We start from the raw sequence: 14524 nt of genomic DNA on the forward strand, positions 1-14524 counted from the left end.
GTGATGAACAGACCAAAAGGCATCTTCCAGATCAAAGAAGCTAATGTGAACTGCCGGTTGTTACTTTTTGCATGGGAGATGATCTCATTAAGTACTTGATTGTGTTCAATGACGCCATTGATGCCACGGATAAAGGCCTTTTGAGTTGAGGGATCAATGAATTTGTTGACAGTCGGGTAATCTGCGGTCCGGCTGGCGAGAATCTGGTGGAATGTTTTCCCGAGGACACTTGAAAGAGCAATCGTGCGAAAATTGGCTGGTTGTTCTGTTGTTCCCCTTTTGTAGATAAGTGTTATGGATGACGTGCACCAGGACTTAGGCGGAATGTGTGATGTGGACAAGAGGTTATTGTAGAGTGTAGCCAAGAAATGATGAACGGACGGGAGTTTCTTGAGGATTCCATAAGTTATTAAGTCGGGGCCTGGGGCTGATGAACTGCTTTTACGTTGGATTACCCGTTTCACATCAGCTGGGCGGATAGGATCCATGTCAAAAGGAGTTTCACTGGTTCTAATGTATGGAAACCATGACAGTTGAGTGAGGTCAAGGTTGGCCGACCGAGAATATTTATCGGGGTAGTAAACATCGGCAATTTCTCTGGTTAAAGTTGGCAAAGACGATTTTTTTTTTCCCCATGGTTCTGTTGCAAGCGTATTTTGAAAACGTCCAGAAGTTCTCTTAAAACTGTTTTTCTTGGTGGCGGGCCGTTTTTTTCTTGGCATTGTTTGACTTGGTCTTTTAATTTGCTATGAGTACGAAGGGCTTGGGCAAACTTCTGGTGGTCTTCAGTCGAGTTGGTTTCTTTCATGCGTTTGCGGTAGTATTTTTTCAGCTTTTTTGCATTTTCAAGCCGTTTCGATTTGTGTTGAATGTACCGGTCGCTTGATTTATCCATGTTGAATTCCGGCTTAGTTAACAGAAAGTCACGTATAGACTCGCCCAGTCGGTCCCCGGCTTTCAGCAGGCGTTAACATGTCTAATCCTCAGGCAGCATGGATTGGGTTCGATATGTTCCGAAGTTCAGTGTTGTATCCCTGCCATTCTTGTGGCGAAGCAAGTGGTATGGAGAATCTAAATCTAGCTTCCACAGCAGTGAGGGGCAAAATGCAGAGTCCAGTGCCTATGGGTCATTCCATGTCAGACCAACGCACTTTTTTACCTCATGTCTTCCGATTTTGATAAAAATTGCTGTGCTTGTAGGTCCTAATGAGCAATGAATACACACCAATTTTTAGCGCGATCCGACCTATTATGTGGTCAGGGCAGAAGCCACAAAAAATTGGCATTTTTAGAGTAAAATACCACCCTTTTGGTATAAATATGTCAAAACTATGGCAATTTTCATCGAATATATATGAATTTGTTATTAAAATAATGAGGATTGCATGCTCAAAGCACTTCTTTTGTCAAAATTAAATTTTGTGAAAAGTAGGTCACATGACCTTTAATATGCTATTGTGACCTTTGACCCATTTTTTGTAATAATGTATCATTCCGAAAATCAACGAAATAAAAATAACTTGCTAGAGCATGTCTTCCTCTATCAGAATCTACTAAAAATCAGTTGGGGTCTTCAAAATTTACAACTTTATGACTATTTTTGTACAGTTGGTAGGTTACAAATGAGTCAATTTATAGACTTTACATAAGAAATACACCAACACAACTTACTATTCTGTTTCTAAAGTTACTAAAATATATCTTGGTTTGTGAATTTCTCATTCTGAGGGCTGATGAGGTCTAACCAGACTCATAGTGTAAATTATCAGCAGTGGCGCACCCAGGATTTGGCTTTTGGTGGGGGGGACGGGGGTAGGGGGGTCGTAAATCGTTTTTTGTTCAAATTTCTGTAAAAGATTGGACCAACAAAACCTAGCCTAAAATCAAACAAACAAATTGACAATGTTGGGGGTGGGTTCAAGCCCTCCCCCCCCCCCCCTCCTGGGTGCCACTGATAATTAGTTATCCCACGAGCGCGCTTGGAATATGAAATAATGCAATGCTGCCGTGACCCATATGCCACTCGATGCACTACATAATTCCGTGTTCCACGAGTGCAAGTGGGATTTATAACCAATTTATCTTCAAGCAAACTTGATATCAAATGCGTACACGCGGTGTAGATGTACGTGCATACATGTAGTGTATAGGTCTGTTCTGCAGGAAATAACACAACATATGTACACGTACATGTACATTTTTAATATCTGGGGTGCAATATAGCTGGGCAATATTATATAAAATCACACAGTTGTTGCTATAGATGGACTAATCAGAGTCTAGGATTCAAGTTTGCTTGAAGATAAAACTTAATATTACAATCAAAGTTACCTTTACTCATTCATCACTGTGCTTCTGGAACTTTAATGACTCTCACGGATTTGGCATTTTGTTCCTTTGAGATGAATTTCACCTGAACGTTAGTCCGCTGTACTGGGTGAAGGCCTGGTTATTTTTTAGTGGTTAGCACACTTCCGAGTCCAGATATTCTGATTAGACAGTTTCTTTGGAATCAGAAGGTAGAATTTTGGCTGGCTTTGTACTTTATACATAAAAATCTAGATTAATTTTAGTAACTTAAGAAACAGAATAGTAAGTTGTGTTGGTGTATTTCTTATGTAAAGTCTTTAAATTGACTCATTTGTAACCTACCAACTGTACAAAAGTAGCCATAAAGTTGTAAATTTTAAAGACCCCAACTGATTTTTAGTAGATTCTGATAGAGGAAGACATGCTCTAGCAAGTTATTTATATTTCGTTGATTTTTGGAATGATACATTATTACAAAAATTGGGTCAAAGGTCACGATAGCATATTAAAGGTCACGTGACCTACTTTTCACAAAATTTAATTTTGACAAAAGAAGTGATTTGAGCATGCAATCCTCATTATTTTAATACCAAATTCACATATATTCGATGAAAATTGCCATAGTTTTGACATATTTATACCAAAAGGGTGGTATTTTACTCTAAAAATGCCATTTTTTTGTGGCTTCTGCCCTGACCACATGGTAGGTCGGATCGGGCTACAAATTGGTGTGTATTCATTGCTCATTAGGACCTACAAGCACAGCAATTTTTATCAAAATCGGAAGACATGAGGTAAAAAAGTGCGTTGGTCTGACATGGAATGACCCCTATACAGTCGACTCCCGTTATAACGAGCTCGGTCATAACGATAACCCGGATGTAACGAGCACACTCATGTACACATGAGTACGTAGACCCAGTTTATACTGATTGACGCCATATTGGAATGTCCACCGGAGCCGAAAAGTCGAGGTAAGCCCCGATATCAGGCTTATGGGCAAGAGTATACTCATGACCAATGTGAAGTATGAAGTTCTAGAGACGTGACAGATACACAAACAGACAGCACAGACAATCGTAAGGTCAGTCTCAATGCAAAAATTGCATAGGGGATGTAGCCATGGGTGCAGCCATTTTCTTGACCTCTTGACTATCATATAATGATGAAACAGAAATTAACTTAAACTATTCAGCCGAAATTGTGAATGTACTTCACTTCCGTAAAAAAATGCCATAATTGCAAAATGTCATTAACAGAGTATAACTATATTCAATTTTTATACTTTTTCAGATCTTCTTATCTTCCCCGGTTCTGAACAATACGAAAGATAAATTACAACCACTTAATTAAGATCCTACGCTGTCTGATGTCTAATGTATGTGTGTCACGTTTTTGTGTAAAATGCCTAAAGAGTGTGCACAAAATGTAACCGTTAATGGAGAAATATCCAGTGCATGCAGGTCCTATGATACGATTTCACAATCCTCTGAAGTAACGATTGGCATGTGAGGAAAAAAATATTTGTTTTGTTTTTTTGGCAAATGTGTTTCTTTCAGACTTTCAATTGTTAAACATTCCAACATTATCTCGATAAAAATACTCAAAAACGTATCGTTATTACGCTAAACATAACATTGCTGAAGAAACGTGGGAAAAATGCTTCACCGATGTTTACCACGCCCACTTGGGGTCAACATGCAAATTTATGTCAAAGTAAACATTAGCATATGAATCCGCCCAGCTAGTTAGCGGGTGCCGCTAACTAGTTCATTTATATATGATCTGATCATCCGTTAAAAAAAGATGTATATGTCTATGATCTGATCCTCCGTTAAAAAAAGATGTATATGTTAAAGTAAATGTAAAATAGATATTTTGTCCACCTTCGTCAAGTCAATAATTTTTTCACCAATTAACTGCATCATACACCAATAACCACGGCTACATTAACATAAATGAAACATTATTTAATTATGTATCATTTAATTCAATCGTTTACAAAAGTTGATCAATATTTTAAAAGAGACGATTTCATCATGGAGATTTCCCACCCCATTCTATCCTCAGCATGGCTTCCTGTAAATAGGAGAACATGTGGAACGCATAATTCGCTTATTATACACTTAATCTGGTTTTCTACCACGCGTCGTGACTTTTTTCAACTTGAATTACGTCTACGTCAGTTGCTATCATTCATTTCTTATTTCTGGTTTTCCCCATCAACAGTGGTGCCAACGGTAAGGCAGTGTATACCTATGTGCGAGAAAGATTTTCTTTCAATCGCCCTTGTCTTGAAGGAAACATTGGGGTACCAGCAAAGTGGGAAAAGGTATAAAAGGTGAGATATACTGTTCAAATGAGAAACGTGTCATTCTGGCTATCGATACATTAAGCCTGCGATATACAAAGAGCTAAGGCACTTTTCTTGTTACTACGAATAGTCGGGTAACTCGGTATGTACATAATATTTTTTTTGCAGATAATCACGCAATCTGCCAGTTCTAGGATTGGCCTATGTTCATATATGTAATTTATACACGAGCAAGTCTTTTACATATTTTTTTTAACAAATTGTCTATTTAATAAGGGGGACACACAGATCACTTATTCATTTTTATTCAGATTTTGAGGTCTCTATTGGGTTAATATTTATGATGAAATTTCAAGAAGTGGGCCAAATTCAATGCATAATTAGGCTCGCATGTCTTGCGTGTATCAACTATATCATAGTTTAAACTGCGAAATGCATTGCTAAATAATATTTGGGGTATTGCATAGAAGGTAGTACATATGAAACCATTGTGACTAGTCCTAAAAAATAGGCCTATATTCGGAGAACTAGAACGAGTTATTCTTGTGACGACGATAAAAACGTATTGACCGAAACGTCGAGTGAACACCATCAAATCTTCACCGAACGTCTTTACTCTTTTTATAATGAATATTCGTAAACGTCCCTGGTTTCTTTGAAAGCAAAAAAAAAGGCCGAATCGAACGCGTTGTCTTTGACTGTATAGCCTAAGTTAGTGGTTGGAAAGCACGATGTTATCACTGTCTATTTTGAAAATAGTTCGCATTTCGGTGTAGGTTTATGAAAAGCTACGGTTCAACGGGGGTTCTTTGTATGTTTCGAGTCTGTTAAAAGGTATGCTTATAATCCAGCAAAAAAATGCAGAGGATAATAGGTTCGTCGGCTTATTTGATGCTTTTGAATCCACAGTACTTTTACTGTGATAACAGTATTGCAAATACCTAGATTTAAAGTTAACATGTGTGACCGTATGTTGATTCGGCAATACTGAGGTTATTTAGCAACGCTAATGAACCTTAAGTTCGTTAAATGTTTTGAAATCAGGTAAGATGGGGTAAACGTTTCGACGTAGGTCAAAATTGCGCTTAAGGCCAATACATTTCGAACTTTCAAGCTGGACAACATCACAACAATACGTTTCCTGTTCTGTTCTGTTCTGCAGAATCCTACAGATGTAGATTGTTCTTTGTGTGGGAGAACGGGGTATTTTCCCCTTAAATGCATTGGATTGTGTAGACTTCTTCGAGTTGTGTCCATACTTTCATGAAGTCCCTTTAATGTTAAGCACTGTATCTGGGCAGATGCCACTTAACCCATGTAAACAACTGTATCCATTCTCAACCATTGGAATATAGTACTTGCATTTGCAAGCTTTGGAAAACCTTTTGCTTATTAAATGGGAAATTCAGCTTTACATAATTGAATATTAATTCTGTTTGAATAGTTTGTGGACATATTATAACTTTTGTTAATTAAGATAAACACTTACTAAGTGCGGAGTGATAAGTCCTCTCAGCTAGTACGGGTGTGTAATAACTTTTCAGGGTTCTCACTATCTCTGCTTTTCGCTGTCGATGGGCTGAAAGACGTGGATGGTTGCTGGAAATTGGAAGCCAAATTCTTTCTTTTTGGGAGATGACAGGCATCCCGACAGGATGTCAGAAGTAAGTTTATATTTTATTCCTTCCGATGAGGGAACTTTAAGCTGAATGGCTTGGTTATTTTAGCTGGAAAATGTGTGCTTTTGGGGGTGTACGAATGGCTGTTTTTCGTAAATAATAGTGCGTATCGTACACGTGCAACCAACTCGGCCCTATATTGTTTATCGCAGTAGGCGGCTGTGAGTGAGAGCAGTCTGGCTTGGGGGTTTTTGTGTTCTACTATACTGATGTTCCTACCATGTGCCAATGCTAATTGATGATCAATGAAGACGAACCAAGATAATTAAATGATGAGATAATCAAGTTCAAGATCAGTGAGTGCAGTCCAGAGTTGTTATTCCATCCCAAGGGTACACACCCTCAACCCTGAGGTGGAGTCCACACCCCCTCCCTGATAGGAGACAACTAGATCCTATTCCATGACATTTGCAACAAAATGAAAGAAGTATAGTTGCAAGACATAAAATCATGAAATGGATGATAATTTAAAAAAAAAAACAGGTCTGCTGGATCAGTAGATTCTAGAAGAAACAACACAAAGTATTGGTTTGCAAGGGATTACGTTTATTCTGAAGATTGTCACACAATTTTACAAAAGAATCAGTCTGAGTATGTAGGGACTAACACGCCTGCCACTTATTTGAACTCATTTAGCTGGGTATTGACCACAGTTAATTGATTTACCTTTGACCACGTGATAGGCATTGTAAAGCTGAACTTCTGAGTTATACTTAGAATTTTTCCTTTACTGTTGATGGCAAAATGGCTCCTGCTGAGGGCATAGCGGATGTCATTGCCAAATCTAATGAGGCTCTAGCAGAAACACTTGCCAAGGCATTCCAAGGTCTGAAGTTTACAAGGGCTCCAAAATTAAAATTGTCAAAATTCACTGGACCACCTGCAAATGCTGGGGACTTGACATTAGGTGAATGGGCGGAGGAACTTGACTCATACTGTGTGCAATTAGAGTTGACCCAGGAAGAGAAAGTGGGGGTTGCCTTAGACCATTTGGGGGGCGTGGCAAAAGAGGAGGTTCTTTGTAGTCCACCAGAAGGGACAGTTTGGAAAAATTAATTGCACGCTTATGCAAGGTCTTTGGTCAATCGGAGAGTGTCGCTGCATTGACAGGTACACTGCATGCTCGCTGCCAGAATGATTGGGAAACGTTAGCAGAGTTTAGTCGTGCCTTGATGAGAATCCATGACCGCATGGAACAGAGTGCGCAAGGGCCTGAATTAGCTGCGCTGCAGCTTATGCGCGACAAAGCGTTAAAGGAGCGTTTTGTACAAGGTACGCGTAATGATGCAACTCGTAGGGAATTGCACCGTATACAGATCGAAAAGCCCACGTTGACTTTCTATAAGTTTAGGGAGCATGTGCTGGAACTTTTCCCAGAGTCTGAAGGGAAACTAGCTAAGAAAAATAAGGTCAGGGAAACTGTAGTCTGTGGTGAGGTGTCTAAAGATGTTCAAGTTCGGGCTGCAGTTAAGAGGTCTGATGATGTCTTGTCTCAGTTAGTAACTTCTAATCAGTTGATTGTTGAGAAATTGGAACTCTGTCACAGCAGCAGGCAGCTGCTACCACTCAGATGGCAGAATTAACCAGAGTATTGAGTACAAAGCTTGATGTGGCTATCGCTTCCAAGAGTAACATACCAACAGTAACATGCCATGACTGTAAGAAAACAGGTCATATCTCTAGAAATTGTTGGAAGAAAAACGATGAGAATCGTGATGGGGCAAACCCAAAGTACAGGAAAACCCGAGCCCTTCACCATAGTGGGCAAGGTGATGGAGGGGATAGACCTGCCCAAACTAAACCCTGATGAGTTGACCAATGATGAGCATTTAGAGTCAAATGCCGTTGAAGTTTTAGGGACTGATCGTGCTTATACTGAGAAGCAATTGCGAGAAAAATTGATTGCCAGTAGTCCCACGGCTGAGATTGTCATGGGAGGTGTGACCACTCATTGTATTTTGGATAGTGGTGCTGAGACATCCTTGATAACTTCAACGTTCTATAAACAATATTTGACCATTACTGCATGTTTTCTAGTTCGAGACGATAGTTCAGAGGCACCCACTGAACGTCGCAAGATGTACCCCGTACTTCTTGGTTGTAACATTCTGCGCCAACAATATTTGGCCAACAAAGTGGGTAGTTTGAGGCCAGTGGGGAGGTTTATTAGATTGATGGGAGCCAATGATTTAGATATACCCGTGAAAGGTTATCTTGAAATTCCGGTTACAATTTTTGGGTTGACCATTACTGCATGCTTTCTAGTTCGAGACGATAGTTCAGAGGCACCCAATGAACGTCGCAAGATGTACCCCGTACTTCTTGGTTGTAACATTCTGCGCACTCTTGCTAAGATGCGTGTCACCCCGTGTGGACCGTCCAAAGATGAATGGATGGTTGCTCTGCAGTGGCTGACTTGTTTGGATGAGGAGCAGGACGGTGAAGTTCCTAGGTCGATGTTGCCAACGCAAGGGTTTGTTGGTAGTGTTTGCATGGCTCGTGATGAGACCATTGCTCCGTTTTCGGCCTGTGTTTTATCCTGCGTTTTAAGTGAACCATTGCAGGCTGATTCTTGTGACGTGTGTGTTCTTATACAGGCGATTTCTCTTGGGGTGCATGCTAATGATGCAAGAGGTGAGGTGAATGCGTCAATGATGGATAAAATCCATGTTATTGAGGGTGTGCAACTCGTAGAGGATTCCTCTCTGCGTGTTTTGATTTGTAATTGTGGCGAAACTCCGGTAATCCTTCCGGAACACTTGAAAATAGCGACTGCTATTGAGGCTACATTCAGTAAGGAGGTTCACCTCTGGGAGACTGAGGATGGGTTGCAGGTCACCGTGGAACAAGTATTGACTGACGAAAATTTAGGTGCATCTCAGAATCCTGGAACCGATGTTGAGGATGAAGCGGTTGTATTGGGAGTCTCTGGTGAGGATAGTCCATCTACTGCGCCTAGAGAAACAGTTGTTTTCCCTGATGGTTCCTCATACCTGCTTCCTCCTGGAATCAGTCTAAGGGAGTTTAATCATGAGGAGGCCTTGTTGATTGCTGAGTTGATTAAGAAAAATGAGGCAGCTTTTTCAATGAGCCCTTTAGATATTGGGAGGTGTACTCTTATTCCTCACGAGATTAAGTTGACAAATGACCAGCCTATCAGACAACCGTACAAACGTATTCCTCCCCATTACATGAAGGAAGTGCAGACATTGTTACAGGACTTGCTGGAGAAGGGAGTTATTCAAAGGTCTGGAAGTCCTTATGCAAGCCCTACGGTCCTTGTCCGCAAGAAGGATGGGTCAATCCGACTATGCATAGACTACCGTAAGCTTAACGCTATTACACTTAGAGATGCATTCCCGCTTCCGCGGATTGAAGAAACTCTAGAGGCGTTGGGGGGCTCTCGCTACTTCACTTCATTGGACATGGCACACGGCTATTTTCAGCTAATCATGCATCCAGACTCAGTAGATAAGACCGCATTTAGAGTTCCATGGGGACTTTTCTCATTCACCCGTATGCCGCAGTGTCACACTTATTTCATAAAAAGGGGGCATATGTGTATTCCAAAAGGAAGCTTGTGAGAGCCCATATGGATTATTGCACATTCTTTCAAACTCTCACAAACACATATGGACACCTCAACAGGTAAAAATCTGCTCCACCCTACTCCCCCCCCCCCCCATTGGACATTAAAATGGCAGCCGTTTTTAACATATCTGGCATTTTGTACACATACATGTACATGTACAAATGGACACATAATCAATTTTATGAGACATTTATGTTTTGATATACAGTGAAATCTCGATAAGTCAAACGTTAAGAGAAGGGGCTGAGTTTTGAGTCAAGCAGGGTTGTATATCACTGTTATACAACTGAAGGGAATAATTAGTCTTTGTTTGACTAATAACAGGAGGTTTGATTTATCAGAGGTTGATTTGTTGAGATTCCACTGTAGTTTTTTTTTGTCTTGACAACAATGCTGACCCTGTTTGATAACATACAAACTGCAATTTATTTATCTTCACTTCATTTATAAAAATGATATTATGAAATGTTGTACTCGATCATTGGAAATAAAGTTTGAAAATTACAAATTGCAATATTAAGAGTAAAACTTGCCAAACTTGGGTGATTAAGTGAATCCTACATAAGTCACTTGTAATTGGACAACATATTTGGTATTTAATATCCATGACGTTATTTAGTAATAGAAAAGTGTGAGACTATATTGTCAATAGTTTCAAAATCCAGATCTGGATGGATTACACAACATTTTTTTGTGAAACACAGTTTTAAATATGGCATATCACTGAATATATATATCATTAATATAATTGGTGCCATACTTTAAGATTGGATATATCAGAAGGAAACTTGATACCCCAAGCCTCTGTCAAGAGATTTGCCTAACTTTTGAGTTTTTCGCTTTGGAAAACCATGCTGGAATGTTTAGGTAAAGGATTTGTAGTTCACATCTAGTCACATGCTTTTCTTGAATATTTGGGGAGCCAGGTTGGCGCTTGGGGAGTCAGGTTGGCTCATTGGTTACTTTCCTCGCCTTTCATCGCAGGTTTCGATTTCTGCCTGGGCCTTCATGTGGATTGGGTTTTCAGAAACTATTGGCAATATAGTCATCAAAGTTTCAGCCTAAGATGTGTTTCTCTCCTCGATGGCTACAAATCCTCTTGATATCCAATCATTTATGGTGATATGCCAAATTTAAAACTGTTAAGTGAAACAAATCTTGTGTAATCCATCCAGATCTGGATTCTGAAACTATTAACAATATAGTCTCGCACTACTAAATAAGGTCATGGATATTAAATGCCAAATATGTTGTCCAATTACGAGTGACTTATAAAGGATTCACTAAATCACCCAAGTTTGATAAGTTTTACTCTTAATATTGAACTTTTGACATTTTCAAACGTTATTTCCACATTTAATAATATCATTTTTATAAATGAAGTGAAGATAAATAAATTTGAGGTTAAAAAGCCTATTGCAGTTTGTGTGTAATAAAATGAGGTCAACATTGTTGTCAGGACGAAATATACTACAGTGAAATCTCAAAATGTCAAACTGTTGATAACTCAAACCTCCTGTTAAGTCAAAAAAGGACGTTATTCCCTTCTATAACAGTGATATATACAACCCTGCTTAACTCAAAACTCTGCTTAGCTCAAATTGGAGCCCACTCTCGTGAAGTTTGAGTTATGGAGATTTATATCAAAACTTAAATGTCTCTCAAAATCGATTGTCAGTTCGTATGTGTACAATATATGCAAGATATGTTTAAAAATGGCTGTCATTTTAAAGGCCAATGGGGGGGGGGAGAGATAAGTAGGGTGGAGCAGTTTTTCACTTGTTGAGGTGTCCATAGGTGTCATAAATCCATAAGGGCTCTCACAAGCTTCCTTTTGGAATACACGTATGCCCCCTTTTTATGAAAGAAAGTGTGACACGCCCCCCAAATGGGAACCAAAGAATTTATTAGTTGACATGTAAACATGTTTTCCACACCAAATTATAAGGCATTGTAACAAATACACAAACGAAACAAAAAAGCTCAAGATAGCCTGTTACAGGTCGATTTTCTATTAGCAACGTGTGCCCCCACTTTTTTTAAAAGGTTGTCCCACCCCCAAAAGAGGCACAATTGTGAAATGTTTTTTTCTTGTGATGTAGCACTTGAGTTAACTGTCCAAATGTTAAAAAAATTAATTGTTTTTAAATATTTTTTTACGCGCGAAGCCCCCACTTTTTAAAATCATGGTCACGCCCACAAAAGGGTCAGGAAAAAAATGGCATCAAGTGGTTTTGAACTTCTTGAGGTATCCTCTAGTGATCCTGAGAGTTTCAAAGAATGTACCCAAAATTGCATATGGGGGGGTCATTTTCGACCATAATTAAGCCCACTGACTATAACATTTAAAATTATAATGAAATACTATACTACAAACTTTAATAATTAAATAGTAATAATTTCTACTAATGCTATAACAGCGAGACTTTACCATAGACTTGTGCACAAACCTAAACTATCACCTAATCCAAGTTTACCTCTTATCTTTTCTTCACGAAATTTGGTGATTTTCTCGAGCTAGATAATTTGCAACACAAACATTCCTTGTCCTTAGGGTCGTTCTAACAATAGGGTGACTCCAATTTGTCACCCCCACATGGCATGTTGCCAAAATCCAGATGTGACTTGCCAAATGAATTAATAAAAAACCTGTCGCCCATTTGTGGGATGCTGTAGATTATATAATAATAATGATAATAATGATAATAAACACCCTGACAAAACAAATAAAACAAACACCCCAACATCCCAACAAACAAACAACCTAACGAACACATAAACAAAAAATAAATGAATACATTTAAAAGATAGATATGTTTGCAAAGGATAGCTGCTGCTTTGAGTATTTTCTGTTGCAGGATGCCATGGGATAGCACACGCTACAAATTGGTTTCGGACCGGGACTCATACCATCGAATGCTCTTCAGATTTGCAACATAGAGGTCTTCCAAGGTTGGACATCTTGTCAAGTTCGGTTGATACTGATCGTCCAGCAATTTGGCCAGTTCGGCGTCCAGATTATAAACTGTTGCCTAAAGGCGAATATCAGGAAAATAACTGTCAACAGGAAAAAAGCTGTTAACAGAAAAAGCGGCACACTTTTTTGACCATGACCTATTAAATTCTATTAAGTTGACGCGATTTAAAAGCATGATGGCATTGAGGAGGATAATACAACAAAAAGTGTACGCTAAGTTATATGATCTGTAGACATACATTTAACCACACGTTGCGCGTTTACATGCTTGACCCAGATCTTTAGCAGCCCAATTGTACTATTCATATGTAGGCCTACCTGTAAGTGTAATAATATTTCCCATTGTCATGTTAACGTTGATGCACCGTACTTAAGCCTCCTGCTGGTTATGATTTTTCAAAAAAAAAGGAACAGATAAAGCTGGTTAGAAACATTTCTTGACATGAAATGAATATTGCTAAGTAAATTGCAACTTGGAATTTTCTAAATTGCATTCATGCTTTTGATGTCATTGTATTGGATTGTAGGTTGTACATAGTCCTGGCTATTTTGTAAAGTATTTTATTTTACATTGAACACGGAACACTCATCTTCAGGTAACAGTTTAAATGAATAACTATAGGTATACATTGACTGTTTACATTGACTGTTTACATTGAATAACGGCTACTTCAACAAGTTCATTGTTTTAAGGGGATTTAAGTAATAATTGTACTTTTGGAAGATAACATAAACAATTGAAAAGTAAAAAAAAAAAAAAAAAATCTTTATGCCTCCAGATAATTTTGCTCCAAAAACTACAAAGAAAACTTGGTCGCCTATTTTGGGGCCGGAAGGGAATTTTTTCGATCTTTTCCACTAGGATGGGTTTCGTACTGGCTTTTCGCCTTTTTCAGGAGCAATACTAGCTAATTTGTTAGTTCAAGTAAGTGATACTCACAATAGGAGGTTGATATGTTGGGGATATTTCCCCTTACTGATTTAGATTAGATCTACCCACGGGAAAATAGTACATTTCGTCCTCTTTTTGTCCACGAATGGTTTTGCCACTTTGTAGGCCAGCTTTATAGAAGGTAGCCACTAACATTTCCCCCTTTGTATCAATTGAATCTATATCGATCAGGATTGGTTTGAGAAATATATCAACATTTGTAATTAGTTTTACCTCTTTTGACAACGTTATCCAATGATCAAGTTGTGGCGTATGATTATAATACCTAACTTTGTAATGTGTATTATTATTATTATGCATGTTTAATTTTCAAAAATTTCAAAGAGGCAGCTTGTGTGGTTTAGGAAGAGTGCCAAAGATTTGTGGCAAGCATGCCGATGAGATTACAGCATTAATCATGTTTGCAACATTAACTCTTTAAAAAAAAGAAAGAAATGGTAGCAGTTCGCACTCTATCCTCAGTTGGTAATAGTTATACACAACTCCAGTATTACCCTGGCGCTAGTATTTGTTTAGTTCAGTCTTTCTCTTTTGGGGTTCCACTCTTCGGGGTAAGTGTGTGAGGGTACTGCCTGTCGTCCCATGGGGCGCGCGTTGCGCGTTTGGCGAAGTTGGCTGGGAGCGACGGGCAGTGCCTCAATTCAAACTAAATAAACAAGTTGGGTGAATAGTTCTTAGGTAAAACCTTTAAATTTGGACG

The sequence above is a fragment of the Patiria miniata genome, unplaced genomic scaffold (assembly GCF_015706575.1).
Source record: "Patiria miniata isolate m_02_andy unplaced genomic scaffold, ASM1570657v1 HiC_scaffold_17, whole genome shotgun sequence".
Taxonomy (NCBI): Eukaryota; Metazoa; Echinodermata; class Asteroidea; order Valvatida; family Asterinidae; genus Patiria; species Patiria miniata.